This window comes from Amblyomma mixtum, chromosome 1 (genome assembly GCF_055824585.1).
Source record: "Amblyomma mixtum isolate Tamu chromosome 1, ASM5582458v1, whole genome shotgun sequence".
In the NCBI taxonomy this organism is placed as follows: domain Eukaryota; kingdom Metazoa; phylum Arthropoda; class Arachnida; order Ixodida; family Ixodidae; genus Amblyomma; species Amblyomma mixtum.
In genome coordinates, this window is record NC_143012.1 from 182,792,211 (window position 1) to 182,816,393 (window position 24,183).

Sequence of the window (24,183 nt, forward strand, 5' to 3'; positions counted from 1 at the left end):
CGGCGCACCGGTAAAGACCGAACAGAAAACTGTTCGGTCGACGCGCTTGGCTGGGCGACCTCCTTCGATGGGCATGTGCTGCTTCGCTCTTGAGTTGTGCCCGACTTATAGGTCCGTTCGATTCGCCTGCACCACATGAACTGGTTCCCGCGGCGCTGCACCTTATATGGCTTCATTTCAGCGGTGAAAAATGGCGTGCTCTGAACCACGGCATTCCTTTGAAAGTAGTGCGAGTCTAGTTCAGGAAAACTGTGCACCTTCTGGGTGGTTAGTGCCGAAAGAGTGCAACTGCAGCCGCCATGCATGGAGGCAGATGATGGTTTGCCCGTTGTGATAAACGACGGATACTCAAGTAATTCCATTCGTCGACAAGCTAAGAACGCTGCTCGACTTCTCCAAAGAAACGGCTACTCGTAATTGACACCACTGTAAAAAGCAAAGACGTGCATGCAACATGATGCACGTCGACACAGTTCAGTGGCTTTGTTTCGCGCCAGCCGTCACGAGGTGCACACGCACGCATCGACGCCGGTTCATGACATTTGATTGTGATGTGCTGTTTGAACATTTGTTCACGAGATACGAGATGTTGGCAGCAGCTGATGTGGGCTGTAAACAGAAACAGCTGGCTGCAATTCACTGGCGTCGCCAAGCCTAGCAGACGACCAGGCCTGCACTCGACCATCCGTTTTGGAAGCAGACAGTGCCAAACTGCTCTCTAACTGCCGGGACTAGCGCTACTAGCGCTACACACTCACGGCACCACCGCAGATCTTTGCCGAAATGGTGCAGAGAGTGTAGGCGAATCGAGCGTTCTCCAACTTCCCCTCCACAGCGCTAGCTGGAACAACGAACAACCTGCGGCACGAAGCAAATGCCTGTCTCTTTCAATCTTTAACAATGCCAAAGCTGTCCTCGAAAAATAAGACGACGCCTAGAATGCGTTTCGTAGCGTCAGGTGAAAAATTGGCAGCGGTTTAGTTCTGATTAAACCTGGAGGATTGCTAAAACAACCAGGAGAAAGAGAGAGGGGTGATGGAGAGAGCGCGGCAGCGACTGCGGCCCCGGCACGCTAGCTATGCGCCGCTACTGCGCATGCGCAGTGACGGCGGTGGGGCGCGAGCTGTGCGTCGTGTGACGTCACTGCTCCTCGCCCATGTGACGTAAGGCCTTTCCTTAGCTCCGCGAAATGCAATCCACCAATGCAATATGGTGGAAATCTGCTTGGAAGTTCAACACACACTACAGCGGGCAAAATGGAGGGCAACGTGCAAATATCGTACGGAAATTGTTCCCTATCGTGAAAACGTCCTGATTTTAGATGTTCGGCAGCGCCACACGTCATTTTTCTGAACTGCGACTATCTAGTACTTGTGGGCTAATGTAGATGGCGCTACTTACTACATTTATCGCATGTCGCTGCGTTGTTGCTATTATTGTTTGTATTTTGTGGACTTTCTAGTTAGTTATTGTTGCAAGTTGATTAAAAGAATGAGAGCCCGATATTTTAAGAGTATATTTACCTGAAAAAAAAAAAGCCGCGGAACGTTTCCAGAGGTTGTGCCCTTCATAAGCACAACGAAAAAGGTAGCTAAAATCAAATAGGCAGTGCTCATTCCCCAAAAGCTGTAGAGTAAACGCGATGCTTAGCCATGTAAAGCGAAGTACTAAGTTTCTTCACGCAAAATCTCGGAATTTACATGTAAAGTGCTGGTTACCTCAAACAGTACAGCATTTCGTTTGCAACTATCTCGAGAAAACGCTAATTTAGATCAGGAATAACTTTTGAACTAAATGAGGCAGATGAATGATCTTCCTCAAGCATCGCGTGCAAACACGCGATGCTTGAGTTCTCACTCTTGAGATCCCTCTTGCTGCAAAAAAGAAAAAAGAATCAAATTTCGAGCTTGACCACATCCATTGATTGTTCAGTACTTTAATAAAAAGACAAAGAAACCTACGCGCTCTGCTTTTCATTGAACTTGAAATCTCACCGCTTTTCATTCTAAGTGCCCGATCTTTAGGAGAACATACCGAGCCCAGCGGGTGTTGCCAAATGCCGACGTCCTAAGGTATCCTTTCTCAGTGATTGCGAAACATCTCGGTTCGCCGCTCTCAGCAAAAATCTCGCTTGAGTGCTTGTTTAAAGGGAGACAAAACATTCCGTTTCCTCGTTATATTTTGTTTTTAATGTGGCGCCACTCGGAATAGAGGAGCACAGTGTTCTTGGTAAGCTGCCAGCCAGCGCACCAGGCGCTCCAGTCAGCCCAGTATTCAGCGCCAGTCATAACGAAGAGCCATTGTCTAAGAGGCACGAAGCGGGCATTTTTTCGCTGTTACGGTACCGCCCTAATTTGCCTGTCAAAATCACCTCAGTGCAACTAGCAGCGTCAAGTTCAGGTTCTTTTCCTCTGTCGCCTCAAAAGTTGACGTTGATTTGGAATTGCGTGCACAACTAAGTAGCAAACATTTAAACGTTCGCCACAAGATCTGCCTGCAGCTCGTACCTCATTCACAATCTCTTCCCAACATACGGGGTTTGTCTACTTCGCTGGATAAATCATAAGTGAAAACCTTATCACAATACCCAGCACGCGTTTTCATACGGGCGCCCGCGTGTGCGTCGCATGAACAATAACTGTCCTCGTGATAGCCATCCTTTCCCATCGTGTCGCCAGCCCGTAGGCATGGGAGGTCAGACATCACCAGAGCTGGAATTACCGGGGTATTCACAAAAACTTCCACACAATCGGTGCACAAAACACGAAAAAAAATCGCGACACTTTTCGGCAAAACGTCCATATGCATGAATGCTTTCAATCTATTTTTATTTTTATTGCATTTGAGGAGCTTTTAGCTGAAGAAACATGATGTTTTGGTGGCATTTTTAACACCCAAACAAAACTTTTGCTTTGTTAATAGAGGAATTGTAAGGATCATCTCTAAACTCTCTAAGCTTATACTGTGTTTTATATTCTTTAATGTCAGAGAAGGACCGCTCCACTTTTACAGCGACGAAAGACAGAAATCTGCCTGCTTGTTCAACGTTCAAGTATTTAGCTCCAGTTTGATTTCCCAGAGAACCCTCTATCATGATCACAATATTGCTGGACGTGGGCGCGCGTGCCAAAACTGCATTTAATGTCACCCAAAGGCAAACGCCCGCTCCCACATCCCTCGCAGGGAACTCTGCATCTTCACTCCTATCTTACGCGTGTGGTGCATAAATAGGGCCTCGCATCATGAGCCGCTTCGATAGCTCGCGCACCGAGGCACCCTACGGTGAGTGTCCGCGCCAGCCACAGAGATCGCCGAAGGAGCGTGTGCTGCCACCACAGCAAAGTTACATACATATATAGTGGCAGGCAGATCTCGTCAGCAGGAAGGCACTGAGTTAAAACTACTATGGTAATCGCGGTAAAACGTTTCAAAGAACGCTTCCCGCGACAGCTAGTTCTTTACTGCCGACAGTGACTTAGCGATAGCTCTGTATAATTCGATAACCGGACGACTACAAGTTATGATCATCGCTGATGCAATTTCGCGGGACATTAGCAATGTATTCCACTTTAGGGTCCGCTTGCACTTGCCAGGTTTTTCCCTTCCTTGGAAACGCCTGTGGTGTACTTACATCCCATTCCGCTCCGATTCCAAGATCATTGTTAGCTGTATTGACGTGTAGCATATCGCTTCTTCGCGTGAGCTCGGCCTCGGCATGTGTAGCCTACTCCCGTTACCGTCAAACCACTCGCAACCACTGTGTGCCGTGAGGTCAATGCGAACTTCCCGAACACAAGTGATGAACCTGTTGTCAGCAACATTTTCGCTGTTCTTTCAGGTGCGAAATAAATTGCACATTCCTTTTGTTTCTTCGTTTTCCTAGCCGCCGCGGTGACGCAGTGGTTCTGGTGCTCGGCTGCTGTCCCGAAACGGGAGTGTTCGAATTGAGCCGCGGCGGTCGCATTTCAAACGAGGAAGAATGCTAGAGCCAGCAGCCCTTGCACTATGGGATGGCATTGCATGTTAAAGAACCCCAAATAGAGTGTACTAGAATAGGTTCTATTCTAGTACATTCTATCCCAGATGGTCTACGTTTTCCGGAGCTCTCAGTCCGGAGTCGCATTGGGGCATTAAGACCCCGTAAACTCAATCTTCGTTTAGTTTGGTATCCCAGCTACCTTTCCGATCAGAGCAGATTACTATCTTGTCATTGGGATTCTTGCTGCCGGCAATAAAAAATTCAGGAAACACCTGTGAACAGTGAAAGAACAGGCTGAAATTGGATAATGCATGACCACACGCCCCTTTCTCTTCTCACTGTAGCTTCCCTCGGAGCGCGAGCTATCGAAACGGCACCTAATGACGGTTCCTACTATGCACTGCACGCGTCAGGGAAAAGTGAGGGTACAGAGCTGCCTGCGAGGGGAGCGTTCCGTTAAGTCCCGGGAAACGCGGTTTTGCTGCGCGCTTCCACGTCCTGCAATATTGTGATCTCGGCAATACCTACTCTTTGTCTCGCCTTGCAAAGCTTAACTTTCACAGTGCCATTCACTTTCTCTGCAAAAAGACCCAAAAGTTCAAACTGCGTGTCCGAATCGAGTACCGCGGTTTTAATATTTGGAATCATACTAAAAATAAATCCTTTCTCAGGGTTACTGTACAGTCCAAGGGCGAAGAGCGCGTTAGTGTCAGTTCCTTGCAGCAATTCGGCGGCAATATATGTCACCTATATTTCTATGCTAGGTCTGTCACCTTGCTTGCTTTTCTGCATAACATTTCATTGGCTGCCCTTTCAAATGTAAACTATGGCGTCACCACTGGTTCAGGAACATGAGAAGTTTTATAGTAGGTATGAAAAGTAAGCATCGCATCGCAAAGTTTCAGAGCAGTCTTGATGATGATGATGATGGTTGATTTTAATGGAGCGGGCTCATATGAGGCCAAAGAGCGCCAAACAAAAGGTAACAGGTCGACCCAGGGTAACGGATTGCGCTCCGTGTGAAGTTTTCGAAAGAGCGTTAAAAGAAAGGTGATATATACTAGGGCTTAAGGAATTCATTTGCCGAGTATTATGGGATGCGGAAAAATTGCTAAAAGGATATGAGGCTAGAAGCCTCAAGAGACAGTCAGTTTCCGTACCCCATGACTGATATGCGACTAAGGCCACTAAGGCCAAAGGGCGCCATATCAATGTTTACCTAAATCTAGTGTAATAGTGAAAATGATCTTGTTATGAAACACGACGCACAATAAGGAAATAAAGGACTAAAACTCCAGTGTAAATGTGCACGGCCTTGCCATGGCAGGAGCTGCCATGACGCTTGTGGAACCAGGTTGCTCTTCCCCAACAGCCTCTCGCCCACACCTCATCACCATGCGAGGTGGCTCACTCACACTCGCTCGTGACCACTCGAACTCGGAACTGCTCACACACGCTCATGACCAATCGCACTCACAACCACTCACTAACACTCGCACTGAAGTCCACTCACACACAACCACTCACTCACACTCGCACTCATGTGCACTCATATTCATAACCACGCACTCACGCTCATCACCACTCGCACTCACAACAAACTCACTCGCACTCACACTCATGACCACTCGCACTCACAACCACTCGCACACACTCACACTCATGTCCACTCACTCTCACAACCACTCACTCACACACGCAGTAATGTCCACTCACAACCACAGACTCGCACTCACAACCACAAACTCACACCCATGACCACTCGCAACCACTCACACTCGTGACCACTCGTACTCACTCACATTCATGTCCGCCGCCGCGGTGGCTCAGCGGTTATGGTGCTCGGCTGCTGACCCAAAAGACGCGGGTTCGATCCCGGCCACGGCGGCTAGAATCTCTTTGGAGGAGAAATTCTAGAGGCCCGTGTACTGTGCGATGTCAGTGCACGTTAAAGAACCCCAGTTGGTCGAAATTTCCGGAGCCCTCCACTACGGCGTCTCTCATAGCCTTAGTCGCTTTGGGACGTTAAACCCCATAAACCAAACCAAACATTCAAGTCCCCTCGCTCACAGCCACTCACTCGCACTCATGTCCACTCACACTCATGTCCGCTCACGCTCGCAACCACTCACTCACACTCATGACCACTCGCTCTCATAACGACTTACTCACCCTTATGTCCACTCACTCTCGTTCACGTTCACTCACTGTTTCCTTGTTTGCTGACAACAGAGGGGATAAGAGATTTACTGCCGAGGGCGACTGCAATCGCGGCTCCCCTAAAATTAGCCTGAGTCGCAAAAATGTGGTGTTGAGCCGCCCAGGCTTTGTCGGGCTATTGGCCAATTTTCAGTTTCGATGCTCGAGGAAAGTGGTCACTCATTACGCATATTCCATGCACCGAATGCTAGACATGTGTGCTCCCGCACTTGCTGCTCAGACGATGAGTGTCTGTATAACGTAAGCAGCTAAGATGTTTACACAAGTTTTTGAACGTTGAACGGCGTCCATAGGCGTGCGCAGGGTTCTCCTTCAGAATGAGGCCAGTCATAGCGCGGTGCCCCCCCACCGAACTACCTTTCACCTAGGCCCCTACAGCCAAAACGGAGCGCGAAGATGATGAATTATTATAAAACATTTATCTCCAAGTGGTGGAATTGCAATATATACAAGACATTATAGAGGTGTAGCCTTTATTTTAATCTGTAACATCGGCAAAGGAATATATGGTACAGAGAGGATACGCGGCTGATTTTTTGACGCTCAAACTGTGAACAAGTTTGAGGAAAGATTCAGAGCATTTGTACGGTGTTTATGGAGGTGAGATAGAAAGAAGATATCTCACCTCCATAAACACCGTACAAATATGTAGATTTTCTGCCGTCAAGATTTCGGAGGTTGCTCTTGCGAGCTTCGCAAACATTTTTGATTTCCCACAGTGCAGGCTGTTTCAACCTCTGGTAATCCCAGGTTCGAGGAAAGTCAGCTTAAGGCCCATCTCTTCAGAACCGTCACTTACCAACTGTCGTCATGCCTGCATATAGCGTGTCAATGTCCTGTTGACCGCGCCTCAAGCTGTCAACGCGCGGTGCCATAGACATGGGACAAAAGCCACACGACGAGGATCCGCCTTTCCGCAGTAACGTGTACAGTGGGATGCGACGGAGGGGGCTTGACCTTTCCCTTATTCTCGGAATCCTCCGCTATCCGGCTCCTCTTATCCTAGACGAGAGAGCCTCTTAGCGAGACCAGAGAGCCGGGTAGAATAGTGTCAGCAGTGTGGCTTGTGTCGAAACGAAATTTTGACGCCCCTGCTCGCCGGATATTAACGACCGAGCGAGCTGACGGCACTCCTCGGTATGCATGGAAGCCTCCGAAATGGTGGTGCACTCAGACTCGTCAGGCCGGTAAGGAAGAACAGTGTCTAGCGGTGAGGAAGGTTCTCGCCTGTAGAGAAGAAAAAACCGTGAGAAGCAGGTGATGGTCTGTGTGGCGGTGTTGTAGGCGTAGGTGATGAACGGCAGGATCTTTTCCGAGTTGGAATGATCGGAATACACGTACATCGACAGCATATCGTCCAAGGTGCGGTTAAACCATACTGTAAAACTGTTAGTCTGAGGATGGTAGGCCATGGAGGTATGGTGAGAGGTTTTACTTTGTTTGAGAAGGAATTCCATGACCTCGGACCGAAAGACGCACCACGGTCGCTCAGCAGTTCCCAAGGCGCTACATGGCGAAGGATGAAGTGATGCAAGATGAAAGATGCAACCGGTGGTGCCGTAGCAGCAAGGAGCGCCGCGATTTCGGCGTAACGCGTGAGGTGGTCGACGGCTACAATAACCGAGTGGTTGCCAGCAGCAGGGTAATGAAGGGAGCCGTAGAGGTCAATCCCAACTCGGTCAAAAGGACGGGAAGGGCAAGGGAGAGGCTGCATCAGGCCGACAGAGTGGTGAGAAGCCGGCTTGCGACGGTGACAGTCAGGGCACGAGCTGAAGTACTTGCGGACGTAGGTGAACATACCGCGCCAATAGCGGAGACAGAGTCATGTGCATGTTTTAAAGGCACCGGCATGAGCAGACTGCGGGTCATTGTGAAACAGGGCGCAGAATGTCGACCGTAGATGGGTAGCAATGACAAGCAACCAGTTCCGGCCGCTAAAGTCGTAGTCGGGGCAGTACAGGAGACCATCACGAATGGTTAAGTGAGCAGCCTGGCAGCGTAGGGTACGAGGCAGGGATGCCGCCGAGGAATTGGAGAGAAAACGTACAAGCGAAGATATCCAGGGGTCCTTTTCTTGCTCGCTGCCCATGGTATCTGTTGGAAATGACAGCGAAGCGCAACCGACTGGCGAGGGACAGACAACGTCAGGCGGCACTGGAAAGAGGGACAAAGCGTCGGTGTCGTTGTGTTTTCTGCCGGAACGATCGATGGCACCGATATCGTATTCTTGTAGGCGTAGGGCACAGCGAGCGAAGCGGCCTGTAGGGTCCTTCAAGGAGGCCAGCCAACACAGGGAATGATGGTCCTTGACGATGTCGAAAGGGTGGCCGTAAACGCAAGGGCGAAACTTTCCGGTCGCCCAAACAATGGCCAAGCATTCTTTCTCGATGCCTGAGTAGTTGTATTCCGGTTTTGTCAGTGCACGGCTCGCCTAAGCAACGACACCCTATCGAAAAATCTCATATATGTGTCATACGTGTCTGATTCACACGAGATTATAGAATATGTGTCATATGTGTGGACATATGCCATATGTCACCACATATGTCATACGTGCCATGTGTGTCTCGTTTATAATTGGGAAATGAAAGAAAAGGGCTGGGATGAAATTAAAAGGCAGTTAACAATACAAAAGCTTCCATAGAAGTTAGAGAAGTAAAGAAAGTAACAAAAAATTTTGAGGGCGAAAAAAATAACTACGTGTCCTTCCGGATTCGAACCACTGTGCTGCAGATCTAGAGCTCACTAAATTAACCACTACACCACGGCTCAGTTTTTTTGCATATATATATATCTATATATATATATATATATATATATATATATATATATATATATATATATATATATATATATATATATATATATATATATATATATATATATATATATATATGACAGAAGCCAACAGCCACAGAAACCAAGGGGCACAGGGGATTTTTTTTAATTAATTTATTTATTTTGTGGTGTTGATTCATTTTGAATATTACTGAATATGCTATCGCTTAAAGCTAATTGATTAGAAAAGCAGAAGAAAAAACAGAAGGAAAAAAAAACAACCACATGCCGCCGGTGGGATCCGAACCCACGACCTCCGAATTACGCGTCCGGTGCTCTACCTCTGAGCTACGGCGACGGCTGTCAAATCTTCTGTTTTCGGGGGTATTTATGTTTACAGGTAACCTAACATTGAGAGTGTTCATCAGCGCCACCCACGTTCATAAGCGGCGGACGTAGAACGTCCTGAGTTACCGCAGGTGTGACGTAGGACGTCATCGAACGGAGAGGGTGGAAGCTGCGTGAGAACCCTCTTATGCTTCCTATGGCGTCAGGGCTGCCAGAACCGAGGCCCTCGCTAAGCAATTAAGCAAACAAGGGAAGGGAATGAGGGGCTCGTTATAAATATGAAAGAAGCCAACAGCCACAAAAACCAAGGGGCACAGGGGATTTTTTTAAAATTTATTTATTTATTTTGTGGTGTTGATCTATTTAGAATATTACTGAATATGTTATCGCTTAAAGTTAATTGATTACAAAAGCAGAAGAAAAAACAACCACATGCCGCCTGTGGGATCCGAACCCATGACCTCCGAATTACGCGTCCGGCGCTCTACCTCTGAGCTACGGCGACGGCTGTCAAATCTTCTGCTTTCGGGGGTATTTATGTTTACAAGTAACCTAACCTTGAGAGTGTTCATCAGCGCCACCCACGTTCATAAGCGGCGGACGTAGAACGTCCTTAGTTACCGCAGGTGTGACGTAGGACGTCATCGAACGGAGAGGGTGGAAGCTGCGTGAGAACCCTCTTATGCTTCCTATGGCGTCAGGGCTGCCAGAACCGAGGCCTTCGCTAAGCAATTAAGCAAACAAGGGAAGGGGAATGAGGGGCTCGTTATAAATATGAAAGAAGCCAACAGCCACAGAAACCAAGGGGCACAGGGGATTTTTTTAAAATTTATTTATTTATTTTATGGTGTTGATCCATTTAGAATATTACTGAATATGTTATCGCTTAAAGCTAATTGATTAGAAAAGCAGAAGAAAAAACAACCACATGCCGCCGGTAGGATCCGAACACACGACCACCGAATTACGCGTCCGGTGCTCTACCTCTGAGCTACGGCGACGGCTGTCAAATCTTCTGCTTTCGGGGGTATTTATGTTTACCAGTAACCTAACCTTGAGAGTGTTCATCAGCGCCACCCACGTTCATAAGCGGCGGACGTAGAACGTCCTGAGTTACCGCAGGTGTGACGTAGGACGTCATCGAACGGAGAGGGTAGAAGCTGCGTGAGAACCCTCTTATGCTTCCTATGGCGTCAGGGCTGCCAGAACCGAGGCCCTCGCTAAGCAATTAAGCAAACAAGGGAAGGGGGATGAGGGGCTCGTTATAAATATGAAAGAAGCCAACAGCCACAGAAACCAAGGGGCACAGGGGATTTTTTTTTAAATTTATTTATTTATTTTGTGGTGTTGATCCATCCAGAATATTACTGAATATGTTATCGCTTAAAGCTAATTGATTAGAAAAGCAGAAGAAAAAACAACCACATACCGCCGGTGGGATCCGAACCCACGACCTCCGAATTACGCGTCCGGTGCTCTACCTCTGAGCTACGGCGACGGCTGCCAAATCTTCTGCTTTCGGGGGTATTTATGTTTAGAAGTAACCTAACCTTGAGAGTGTTCATCAGCGCCACCAACGTTCATAAGCGGCGGACGTAGAACGTCCTGAGTTACCACAGGTGTGACGTAGGACGTCATCGAACGGAGAGGGTGGAAGCTGCGTGAGAACCCTCTTATGCTTCCTATGGCGTCAGGGCTGCCAGAACCGAGACCCTCGCTAAGCAATTAAGCAAAAAAGGGAAGGGGAATGAGGGGCTCGTTATAAATATGAAAGAAGCCAACAGCCACAGAAACCACGGGGCACAGGGGATCTTTCTTAATTTATTTATTTATTTTGTGATGTTGATCCATTTAGAATATTACTGAATATGTTATCGCTTAAAGCTAATTGATTAGAAAAGCAGAAGAAAAAACAACCACATGCCGCCGGTGGGATCCGAACCCACCCTCCGAATTACGCGTCCGGTGCTCTACCTCTGAGCTAAGGCGGCGGCTGTCAAATCTGCTTTCGGGGGTATTTATGTTTACAAGTAACCTAACCTTGAGAGTGTTCCCGATCCTGATGATGAGATCGAAATAACTAGAAGAATAAGAATGGGGTGGAGCGCATATGGCAGGTTCTCTCAGATCCAGAATGGTAGCTTACCAATATCCCTGAAGAGAACAGTATACAACAGCTGTATCCCACCGGTACTCCCCAATGGGGCAGAAACGTGGAGGCTAACAAAGAGGGTTCAGTTAAGTTAAGAACAACGCAGCTAGCTATGGAAAGGAAAATGATAGGGGTAACGTTAAGAGATCGGAAGAGGGCGGTGTGGGTGAGGGAACAAACGCGGGTTAATGACATCTTAGTTGAAATCAAGAGGAAGAAATGGGCTTGGGCAGGGCATGTAATGCGAAGGCAAGATAACCGCTAGTCCTTAAGGGTAACGGAGTGGATTCCAAGAGAAAGCAAACGTAGCAGGGGACGGCAGAAAGTTAGGTGGGCGGATGAGATTAAGAAGTTTGCGGGGATACAGTGGCGGCAACTCACAAAGGACAAGGTTAATTGGAGAGACATGGGAGAGGCCTCTGCCCTGCAGTGGGTGTAGTCAGGCTGATGATGATGATATATATATATATATATATATATATATATATATATATATATATATATATAAAGATATAAACGGTTTCGTTTGGTTTGGTTTATGGGGATTAACGTCGCAAAGCGACTAAGGCTATGAGAGACGCCGTAGTGGAGGGCTCCGGAAATTTCGACCACCTAGTGTTCTTTAACGTGCACTGATATGGCACGGTATACGGGACTCTAGAATTTCTCCTCCAAAAAAATTCAACCGCCGCGACCGGGATCGAACCCGCGTCTTTCGGGTCAGCAGCCGAGCACCATAACCACTGAGCCGCAGCGGATATATATATATATATATATATATATATATATATATATATATATATATATATATATATATATATATATATATATATATATATATATATATATATATATATATATATATATATATGTGTGTGTGTATATATATCAAAAATTATTTCTTGGCAGCTGATTGATTAATATAAGATAAAGTCACCAGAACTTGAAAAACATAAGATTTAAATCACGACGTGTCGGCTGGAGGACCAGCCTTTTTCGAGTGTATTACAGTATTTGAAACAAGCAGCTTTTATAGCGTCCGCGAGGCACAGAAAAAAGTGTCAGAACAAAAACACAAACAGTGGTGAGGGGAGAGGTTTAGAAAAAAATAATAAAAATAAAAATAGAAATGACAATAAAAAATAAAAATAAAAAATAAAAATAAGAAAATGTTGGTTACAACTTGAAACGGCGGCAGGTGTCCGGAGGGAGGTAACAACAGAAAAGTCGATGACAAGGGCGAACCTCTACAGTGTACAGCTGCCACAGGGTTGTGAAAAAAAAACCTTTACAGCACAAGACTTTACAAAATGGCACTCAAGACGCATTGTGGCGACACGCGCGAAGCGCCTGGCAGCCGCACCGCGAGAAGGCAACATTCCAGGAGAAAGTTCTAGGCATGGGGGTCCGCAGGAATGTCAAAAAAGAGAAAAGAAAAAAGAAGAAAAAAGACGGAAAAAAAATGGCTGAGGCTTAACTTGGTTAAGCCTGGAGAATGCGAAGCATCATCGTGGCGCGTAATTTGGAGGCGCACAACCACAGCGACGGCGCTAGGTGGGCCCCTGTTTCTCCACTGTCGTGACGTCACCGTGTCACGTGGTGTGACGTCATGTATCACGTGATTTGGAGGCGCACAACCACAGCGACGGCGCGAGGTGGGCCCCCGTTTCTCCACTCTCGTGACGTAATCGTGTCACGTGGTGTGACGTCATGTATCACGTGATTTGGAGGCGCACAACCACAGCGACGGCGCAAGGTGGGCCCCCGTTTCTCCACTGTCGTGACGTCATCGTGTCACGTGGTGTGACGTCATGTATCACGTGATTTGGAGGCGCACAACCACAGCGACGGCGCGAGGTGGGCCCCCGTTTCTATACTGTCGTGACGTCATCGTGTCACGTGGTGTGACGTCATGTATCACGTGATTTGGAGGCGCATAACCACGGTGAAGGGCTGAAGTGGTAGCTAAAGTAGTATGCTTCGCATAAAAAACGTTACTACACAAGAATGTGAAAAATCCCACTCAGAGAGGGCGCGTGGCCGCTGCAGCTACAGGCCACGAAGCGCTCGCTGCACCACATCGACCGCCTTCACCGTGCAACAGACGGCGGGGAACTGCTGCAGCACCTTCGTCAATACCCGCGCACAAGAATGGGCGCGGCACTGCAGGAATATGACCAGCTGACGCGCGCCACGCCCCCCTACGGCCTCTGCTCCCCCTGGCCCCTCACGACGGAGGTACAGCGAGAGATCGTCGGCATCGCGGGAAAACGCAGCACACCACTATGTGCAGTGCAGCAGCTAGCCGGAGCCGTCATCTACGAGCAACTGCGCGACCATCTGCTTGTGTTCACTGACGGCTCCGTGGTGACCGAAAACTGCTCGCTCGCTGCAGCGGCCACCATCCCCGCCCTGCAGCTGCACCGCCAGCAAAGAGTGGCTTACCTGGGCTCTTCGACCACGGCGGAGCTACTGGGTCTTCGCCTGGGCTTGGACCTGGTGCTCACCTTTACTCCGCCGCCACCCAGGTGTGCTCTGCTGTGTGATTCCCGTGCCGCCCTCAGCCGCCTGCAGACTCCCGGCCGTGGCACCCCGTTGCTGTGCGCGTTACGCGAGCGCATTGAGCGCCTCGCGGAGCGCAGATGCAGTATTCGCGTGCAGTGGGTGCCCGGTCACTGCGGCATCCGCGGCAACGAGCAAGCCGACGAGCTCGCCACCGCCGCACATCAGCTTCCTCCACGCGCCGAACCGCTCGCGCTGGAAGACGTGCGTGCGGTGATCTACGACCCCCTCCGTCAGCAACACCCGGACCCTCGCATCGCGCGAGGAGAGCGCATTTCTCTCGTCGGCGCGCGCTCACTGTCGCGCCTCCAGCGGGTGATGATCATCCGAGTGCGCGTCGGCTGCGTGTGGCCCGGGGCAGGGTTGCCATTGGGAATTTTTCAAAAAGAGCCAGAACTGAAGCTAAAAGTAGCCAAAAGTAGCCACGCCACCTGATCTTGGCGCCAAATTTGTAGCCAAGTAGAAAATAACCATTATTATAAGCCACTTTTATTAATGAACAATAAATAATATCATTTTGAATCAACACAAAAACACAGAGTAAATAAAGAGCACGGAATTTTGGGATTCTTGCTCGGCCTTCAAGTATCAGGTACGTTGCAAATAAATAAAAGTTCAGTCCACGTAGTTTATCTAGAGTAGATAGTGTTCTTGCCGGAGTAATTTTGGCACATTCTATTCAACAATTCAGCAGGAACGTTAAACGATGATGCTGTTTTTTTTTGAGTCGTAGACCGAATTGGATTCGCAGAATCGCCATAAGCAAATCCAGCTACATTTTGTTACGGATCTCTGTCTTCGTCAAGTTCACGCAAGAGAACACGCGCTCTGCATCAGCATTAGAAATTGGAAGGGTCAAAATTTTCAGTGCTTCTTGTGCCAGGTGTTCAAAAGGGCATTCGCCGCAAGTGTCCTTGTACGATGCCGCTGCGTGCCGGAAAGTCAAACATGATGCGCAACGAAGTGCACCGCTAATTCTCTGCTGCTGGCGTATTTCAGACTCCAGTTCGTTGGAGGAATATATGCGTCGAGGACGCGCGCGCGCATCAAGGCGACCAGGACAGCGATGAGGACAGCAAAGCTTGGAAATAATTGTTCTTTTCTGTTCTTGCTTGCTATTGTATATGCAATTGCAAAAAAAAATGGCTAGTAAATGCGCCAAAATAGAAGTTCAAAGTAGCCAGAAAGTAGCCAAGGAGCCAGCGTGAAATTTTCATCGCCAGACAGGGTCGAAAAGTAGCCAATTTGGCGCAAAGTAGCCACCAACGGCAACCCTGGCCCGGGGTAAGACGGGTGCGCCACGGACTTTCGTCGAGCGACGAGTGCGCAGACTGCGGCGCAGTGGAGGCATTGGAGCACATGCTCCTTCGCTGTACCGCTTCTGCAGTGCCGCGTCGCGAGATGCTCGCGGCCTACAGGGCGCTGGGAATCATCTCAGACAGTCTCGAAGCGCTCCTGTGGCCACGCGGCAGTGCGCGCTCTCGCGACAGAACAATGGTGAGCCTCTGTTTGTTCATCGAGCAGGCAGGCTTGACTTCCCGCTTGCTCTTCGCCAGGTAGTGCACGCGTGACACGAACGCTCCGTTGGTGCTACCTCGGACGGTTTACGCGGCCGGGCGCCCCACCCCGGCCGCTAGTGCAGTGTGTCGCGCGCGCGATTAGTCCGAGACAAGACGCTACGTGCGCGCGGCTATGTACATAGAGTTTACATCTTTTGTGATTGTGCGCAGTGGCCGCTCGCGCGCACTTATTTTCGGACAATGCTTGGACATTAGCGCGCGATCGGCGCGAAGTTGATTACTTTTGTATTTTGTAAATAGTGTACAAAGCTCTCCCCTGTCCTTTCTTGCTGTCGCTCCCGTCTATACTTCTCCTCACTATCCTCTCCCTTTCCCTTTCATTTCCGCCGGCTGCAGCTCGGGTGCTTAAGATGTTAGATAGCAATTGCCGCAGCCGGCAACACTCTTTTGCTTCACTTTTTTATTTTTTAAATAAACCACTACCACCACCACCACCACTCAGCGAAGGGTTGTGGCAGCACAACACTATACAAGATAGGTCATTAGGAAAAAGTTTCTAATGACTAATGGATGCTTACACAACCACTCAATACACAAAAGAAGGAGAATTCCTTACACAACCACTCAATATACAACAAAAGAAAAAGACGAAAGGTTAACAACAAACACACACACACAACACCAGAAATGAACTGCAGTCAGTGGCAAGTACAATGTACTGTGTTGAGAGAAATTTAATTCTTCACTGCGCGTGAGGGCGCGCAGAAGAGAAATGCGTGACAATGCATTACAAGGCATGACAATAAAATACAAAATACTGAAAAAACAAAAGCCACTCAATACGTGGGAATGCATGTGACATGAAAAAAAGAAGAAAGAAATGCTTCCTATGCTTTCTGACGCCCGTTCTGTCAGTCTCTGCGATCAACAAGTCTTGGATAATTATTTGGTACTCTAGGGGTGTAAGCATGATAGCCGGCCTACTTTTTCGTTGATGCCGCTTGAGAATGTGTTAAATTTGTGAATCAGGTATGATTCACAGCTCTCGCGCTCATAATGCGTTTTGAACCCCGATTGAACTACAATAGCTTTAAAGTTATCGAATGGATGCCCAAGGTTGTTTATGTGTTTTGATAGTGGGAGATTTGGCTGCGTCCGCACATGTGGTCTGTGATTGTTGATGCGAATTCTGAACGGTGTAACTGTTTGTCCCACGTACTGAGCTTTACAGGTGGCACATTCCAGGAAATAGACAACATTAGCGCTGTCGCATGAGAAGTTGCCTTTTATCTGGAATGAGAAGGATGACGCTGTGCTTTTGGCGCTAGTAGTTGTTTCCATCATCGGACAAAGTTTACACCTAAGTTTATTGCATGGCGCAGATCCTCTGAAGCTACGGTTCTCGATTGTAGATGATGTTATGATATCACGGATGTTCCTTGCACGCCTATACACAACGCGTCATCCTTTCACTCTGTTAAAGGATGTTGTGGTGTTTCTTAAGGACTGCATTGACATTGGGGATTGACGCCGAATGTGTAAGGACAAGATTGACTTGAGAGTTCGGGCGTGGCTGCTTCTTGCCATTTATGAGTTCGCGCCGGTTATGCCTTGAAGCTTTCTTGATTGAATCGTCGATAACTGACAATGGGTGTTTCTGTCGTGCTAGGTCTGCCCGGAGTTGCTCGCAGTTTGATTCAAAGTCGTAGAGCAAATCCTCCGGAAACGTAGGGACTGACTGTACGCGATGGAGGTTTTACAATGCCGGGTGTGACTGCTCTGGAAGTGCAAGTACTGATATCTGTCCGTGGGTTTTCCATAAACCGTTGTCTCAAGTTTGTTTCCCGTGATAGTCACCTGGACCTCAAGAAAATTCAATGACGAAGCTGGATATGAAGATGAAAACGAGATGCTAGTGTGAGCGTTGTTGAAGTTGGAAATAAACTTCGTTAGCTTTTCCTCCCCGTGTGTCCAGATCACGAATATGTCATCTATGAACCTTCTGTAAAATATCGGTTTGTATGGAGAACTATTGAGGAATTCTGTCTCAAGTGCGGCCATGAATATATTAGCGTAATTTGGTCCAATTTTTGTGCCCATTGATGTTCCGCTTATTTGTACGTAGTGCTGGCCATTAAACTCAAAGTTATTTAACTCGAGTATAAGTTTTAAAAGCTCTGCAAGCGTGTTGCCGTCAACCGGTTGTTTGGAGTCTAAGCGCTCATAAGCAGAGACGACTGCTTTGATGCCATCAGCATGCGGTATGTTGGTGTATAATGAAGCGACGTCCAGGGTTACCAGAAGGGAATCATTTGGAATTACTAAGTCAAGAATTTCGCTAAAAAAATGGGTGGTCTCCTTAACATATGACGGATATAAGGGAGGGATATCTCTGATGAGGCTGTCAACAAAACTCGAGATGTTTTCAGTAACCATTGCAATGCCAGAGACGATTGGTCTTCTTGGATTGTTTTCTTTATGAATTTTTGGAAGAAGATAAAAACGTCCTGGACTTGAATGTAACGGAATTAGGGCTTTTGCGATCCTGTCATCAATTTGCTTCTTTTTTGCGAGACTTAGAATGTATTTTGAAACCTTCTTGTTGTACTCTGGCGTGGGGTCAACACCATGTGGAAACCTTAGGTCTGTACAGCCTTGCAAATATTGTTCCGAAAGGCATGAGAGTCGATTTAAAGCCAGCCATATCGGACTTGTCCCCTTCCCTAAAAACGCATTGGCAGGACGCACTTCAGAAAGGATCAGAAGAACTTATGGATAGTGTTATATCACATAACAAGTCTTGTCTGGACGCTTTGAGACTCAAAGAAGCTCAGCTACGTAAAAAATTTCTTCTGAGCGATCACGAAGCCGTCTTTTTGGAGTTGTTTCTCGAAAAGAAGAGACGCTTACATCTAACTCAGAGGGAGAAAAAGTTCCTTCGGGACGGGGTTCCTCCACCAACCCCTCCGTCAGGTGTAAAAATTTCTCCACTCTCTGCAACGTGCAGTCCAATCTCTGCATCAGATATACAAGTCAGTTCACCTCCTTCATGCTCCCGCCACTCAACTCTAACATCTGCCAAGCCCATACCTAACAATGTAGTAAATCTTTGCTCGGTTACTTTATCACATGATCAATGCATGGTACGGTCAAAGGGCCTTACCTTCTGCCCCACCAGCGGCACAATTAATATATTGTTTATAAAGATATAGAAAATTTCTCCCGGAACCTTAGACTGAGAGAATACTACTACGATCGCCCCCAGAAATCTGATCCTGGTCCAAAACTTCCATCTATCACCCATTGGACACCACCTCCGCAGCGCGAAAAGTGTCTGGATCTATACATAAAGGCGGTGCAAAGAGATATCCTTGCGGAATTTCAAAAACAGCGCTCTTATCGCCCTAATCTTACATTGTCGGAACGCAACGCATTGCAGGCTCTCAGCAGCCGAAGTGACATTGTAATAAATCCAGCGGATAAAGGCGGAGCCACCGTAGCTATGGATCAAAACGACTACCTTGATGAGGCCGAAAGGCAACTAAGCGAATCCTCATTTTACAAGGCTCTCCCTATTGACCCCACGCCAGAGTACAACAAGAAGGTTTCACAATATATTCTAAGTCTCGCAAAAAAGAAGCGAATTGATGACAGGATCGCACAAGCCATAATTCCATTACACTCAAGTCTAGGACGTTTTTATCTTCTTCCAAAAATTCATAAAGAAAACAATCCAGGAAGACCAATCGTCTCTGGTATTGGAACGGTTACTGAAAACATCTCGAGTTTTGTCGACAGCCTCATCAGAGATAACCTTCCCTTATATCCCTCCTATGTTAAGGACACCACCCATTTTTTGAGCGAAATTCTTGACTTAGTAATTCCAAATGATTCCCTTCTGGTAACCCTGGACGCCGTTTCATTATACACCAACATACCGCATACTGATGGCATCAAAGCAGTCGTCTCTGCATATGAGCACTTAGATTCCAAACAACCGGTTGACGGCAACACGCTTGCAGAGCTTTTAAAACTTATACTCGAGCTAAATAACTTTGAGTTTAATGGCCAGCACTACGTAGAAATAAGCGGAACATCAATGGGAACAAAAATTGGACCAAATTACGCTAATATATTCATGGCCGCACTTGAGACAGAATTCCTCAATAGTTCTCCATACAAACCGATATTTTACAGAAGGTTCATAGATGACATATTCATGATCTGGACACACGGGGAGGAAAAGCTAACGAAGTTTATTTCCAACTTCAACAACGCTCATACTAGCATCTCGTTTTCATCTTCATATTCAGCTTGGTCGTTCAATTTTCTTGATGTCCAGATGACTATGACGGGAAACAAACTTGAAACAACGGTTTATAGAAAACCCACTTGCACTTCCAGAGCAGTCACACCCGGCATTGTAAAACCTCCATCGCGTACAGTCATCCCTACGTTTCCGGAGGATTTGCTCTAAAGGTGACGACTTTGAATCAAACTGCGAGCAACTCCGGGCAGACCTAGCACGACAGAAACACCCATTGTCAGTTATCGACGATTCAATCAAGAAAGCTTCAAGGCATAACCGGCGCGAACCCATAAATGGCAAGAAGCAGCCACGCCCGAACTCTCAAGTCAATCTTGTCCTTACACATTCGGCGTCAATCCCCAATGTCAATGCAGTCCTTAAGAAACACCACAACATCCTTTAACAGAGTGAAAGGATGACGCGTTGTGTATAGGCGTGCAAGGAACATCCGTGATATCATAACATCATCTACAATCGAGAACCGTAGCTTCAGAGGATCTGCGCCATGCAATAAACCTAGGTGTAAACTTTGTCCGATGATGGAAACAACTACTAGCGCCAAAAGCACAGCGTCATCCTTCTCATTCCAGATAAAAGGCAACTTCTCATGCGACAGCGCTAATGTTGTCTACCTCCTGGAATGTGCCACCTGTAAAGCTCAGTACGTGGGACAAACAGTTACACCGTTAAGAATTCGCATCAACAATCACAGATCACATGTGCGGACGCAGCCAAATCTCCCACTTTCAAAACACATAAACAACCTTGGGCATCCATTCGATAACTTTAAAGCTATTGTAGTTCAATCGGGGTTCAAAACGCATTATGAGCGCGAGAGCTGTGAATCATACCTGATTCACAAATTTAACACATTCTCAAGCGGCATCAACGAAACAGTAGGCCGGCTATCATGCTTACACCCCTACAGTACCAAATAATTATCCAAGACATGTTGATCGCAGAGACTGACAGATCGGGTGTCAGAAAGCATAGCAAGCATTTCTTTCTTCTTTTTTTCATGTCACATGCATTCCCACGTATTTAGTGTTTTTTGTTTTTTTAAGTATTTTTGTATTGTATTGTCATGCCTTGTAATGCATTGTCACGCATTTCTCTTCTGCGCGCGCTCACGCACAGTGAAGAATTACATTTGTCTCAACACAGTACATTGTACTTGCCACTGACTGCAGTTCGTTTCTGGTGTTGTGTGTGTGTGTTTGTTGTTAACCTTGCGTCTTTTTCTTTTGTTGTGTATTGAGTGTTTGTGTAAGGATTCTCCTTTTTTTGTGTATTGAGTGGTTGTGTAAGGATCCATTAGTCATTAGAAACTTTTTCCTAATGACCTATCTTGTATAGTGTTGTGCTGCCGCAACCCTTCTCTGAGTGGGATTTATCACATTCTTGTGTAGTAGCGTTTTTCTTTTCGTTTTTTTTCTTTTTTCTTTTCTCTTTTTTCTGACATTCCTGCGGACCCCCATGCCTAGAACTTTCTCCTGGAATGTTGCCTTCTCGCGGTGCGGCTGCCAGGCGCTTCACGCGTGTCGCCACAATGGTGGTGGTAGTGGTTTATTTAAAAAATAAAAAAGTGAAGCAAAAGAGTGTTGCCGGCTGCGGCAATTGCTATCTAACATCTTAAGCACCCGAGCTGCAGCCGGCGGAAATGAAAGGGAAAGGGAGAGGATAGTGAGGAGAAGTATAGACGGGAGCGACAGCAAGAAAGGACAGGGGAGAGCTTTGTACACTATTTACAAAATACAAAAGTAATCAACTTCGCGCCGATCGCGCGCTAATGTCCAAGCATTGTCCGAAAATAAGTGCGCGCGAGCGGCCACTGCGCACAATCACAAAAGATGTAAACTCTATGTACATAGCCGCGCGCACGTAGCGTCTTGTCTCGGACTAATCGCGCGCGCGACACACTGCACTAGCGGCCGGGGTGGGGCGCCCGGCCGCGTATACCGTCCGAGGTAGCACTAACGGAGCGTTCGTGTCATGCGTGCACTACCTGGCGAAGAGCAAGCGGGAAGTGAAGCCTGCCTGCTCTTGAGTGCCATTTTGTAAAGTCTTGCGCAGTAAAGGTTTTTTTTTTTCACAACCCTGTGGCAGCTGTACGCTGTAGAGGTTCGCCCTTGTTATCGACTTTTCTGTCGTTACCTCCCTGCGGACACCTGCCGCCGTTTCAAGTTGTAACCAACATTTTTTTTATTATTATTTTTTTCTAAACCTCTCCCCTCACCACTGTTTGTGTTTTTGTTTTGACACTTTTTTCTGTGCCTCGCGGATGCTATAAAAGCTGCTTGTTTCAAATACTGTAGTACACTCGAAAAAGGCTGGTCCTCCAGCCGAAACGTTGTGAATTAAATCTTATCTTTTTCAAGTTCTATATATATATATATATATATATATATATATATATATATATATATATATATATATATATATATATATATATATACATATATATATATATATTGTCACGTAGCAGTTGGTACAGGTAGCGCCGCGTCCAGACGGCAGAGGAACGCCAACACCGAGATGATGCCAGCGCACACCGAGACGGCCAGGATCGAACGTCGAGCTTCGTCTTCTTCAGCAGCGAACCGCGTGGCGCACGAGCTGCGTGCCGAACAGCCGCCGAGCGGCTATTGTTGTAGACGCGGCATTACCCTCCCTCTCGGAAAGAGCATCGGCCCGATGCTTTAACAAGAAAAGAGAGAGAAAGAAATAAAAAAAAAACAGTAACACACAGCACTTAGTCACTGAATGTCTCGCGAAAAATAGGGCTTCATCCGCACTACATGAACAATCTCTGGTCTCTGCTGACGGCGAGTAGTCTGGGAAGCCCCATCCGGGAGAACTTCATAGGTTACGTCACTTAGCTGACGGAGAACTCGGTAGGGGCCGAAATACTGCTTGAGCAGTTTTTCGGAAAGACCACGGCGTCGAATGGGGGTCCATACCCACACTTTGTCGTCCGGGGCGAACGTCATCAGTCTGTGGCGGCGGTTGTAACGTCGGGCGTCACGGTCTTGTTGGTTCATGATGCGCACTCTTGCAAGTTGTCGAGCTTCTTCTGCGCGAAGCGTGAACTCCTGGGCGCCAACGTCGGGGTCGCGGCCATCATGGGGCAGCATTGCTTCCAACATTGTCGACACTTCGCGGCCGTACAACAGACAGAAGGGCGTCCTCCGCGTTGTTTCCTGTTGAGCCGTGTTATACGCGAAAGTAATATATGGCAGGATATCGTCCCAAGATCGATGCTCAACGTCAACATACATGGACAGCATGTCGACGAGAGTTTTGTTGAGGCGCTCGGTCAGGCCATTCGTCTGGGGATGGTAGGCGGTTGTTTTCCTGTGAGTAGTGCCACTCAGCCGCATGAGGGATTCCAAGAGTTTGGCAGTGAAAGCGGTGCCTCTATCTGTGATAATTAGTTCTGGAGCGCCATGGCGGAGGACGATGCAGTCCACGAAAAATTTCGCAGCCTCGGCTGCTGTGCCGCGCTGGAGGGCCTTGGTTTCAGCGTAGCGCGTAAGGTAATCGGTGGCAACAATAATCCACCGGTTTCCCGAAGATGATGTTGGAAAAGGGCCAAGAAGGTCCATGCCAACTTGCTCAAACGGGAGTCTGGGCACTTGAACGGGATGCAAAAGTCCAGCTGGCTTGACAGGGGGTGTTTTTCTTCGTTGGCAATTACGGCACGTGCGCACATAGTGTCGTACAGTCGCTGCAAGCTTAGGCCAGTAATAGCACTTTTTGATCCGAGCCAGAGTGCGGGCGTAGCCGAGGTGACCTGCGGTGGGCTCGTCGTGACACGCCTGCAAGATTTCTTCACGGAGATTCGCTGGAACGACGAGGAGGTAGTCGCTTCCGGTTGGAGAAAAGTTGGCTTTGTACAGCACGTTGTTGCGCAGACAAAAGGAGGACTGGGTTCTTGCGAAGGGCTGGGGAACCTCCTCGGTACGTGCTTCCAGGAAGTCGATGAGAGGTTTCAACTCCGGGTCTTCACGTTGCTGACTGGAAATAGTCGCTGCGTCTACGGCTGCGATGAGAGGAAAGTCCGGTTCGTCGTCGTCGAGCGCAGCTTCGACTGGATATCTGGACAAGCAGTCGGCATCGTTGTGCTGGCGCCCTGATTTATACACGATGGACATGTCAAACTCCTGAAGGCGTAAGCTCCAACGCGCAAGGCGGCCAGAGGGATCCCGTAAGTTCGTCAACCAGCAGAGACAGTGGTGGTCGGTTACAACTTGAAAATGCCGGCCGTACAGGTAAGGTCGAAATTTTGTCACAGCCCATACCACGGCAAGGCATT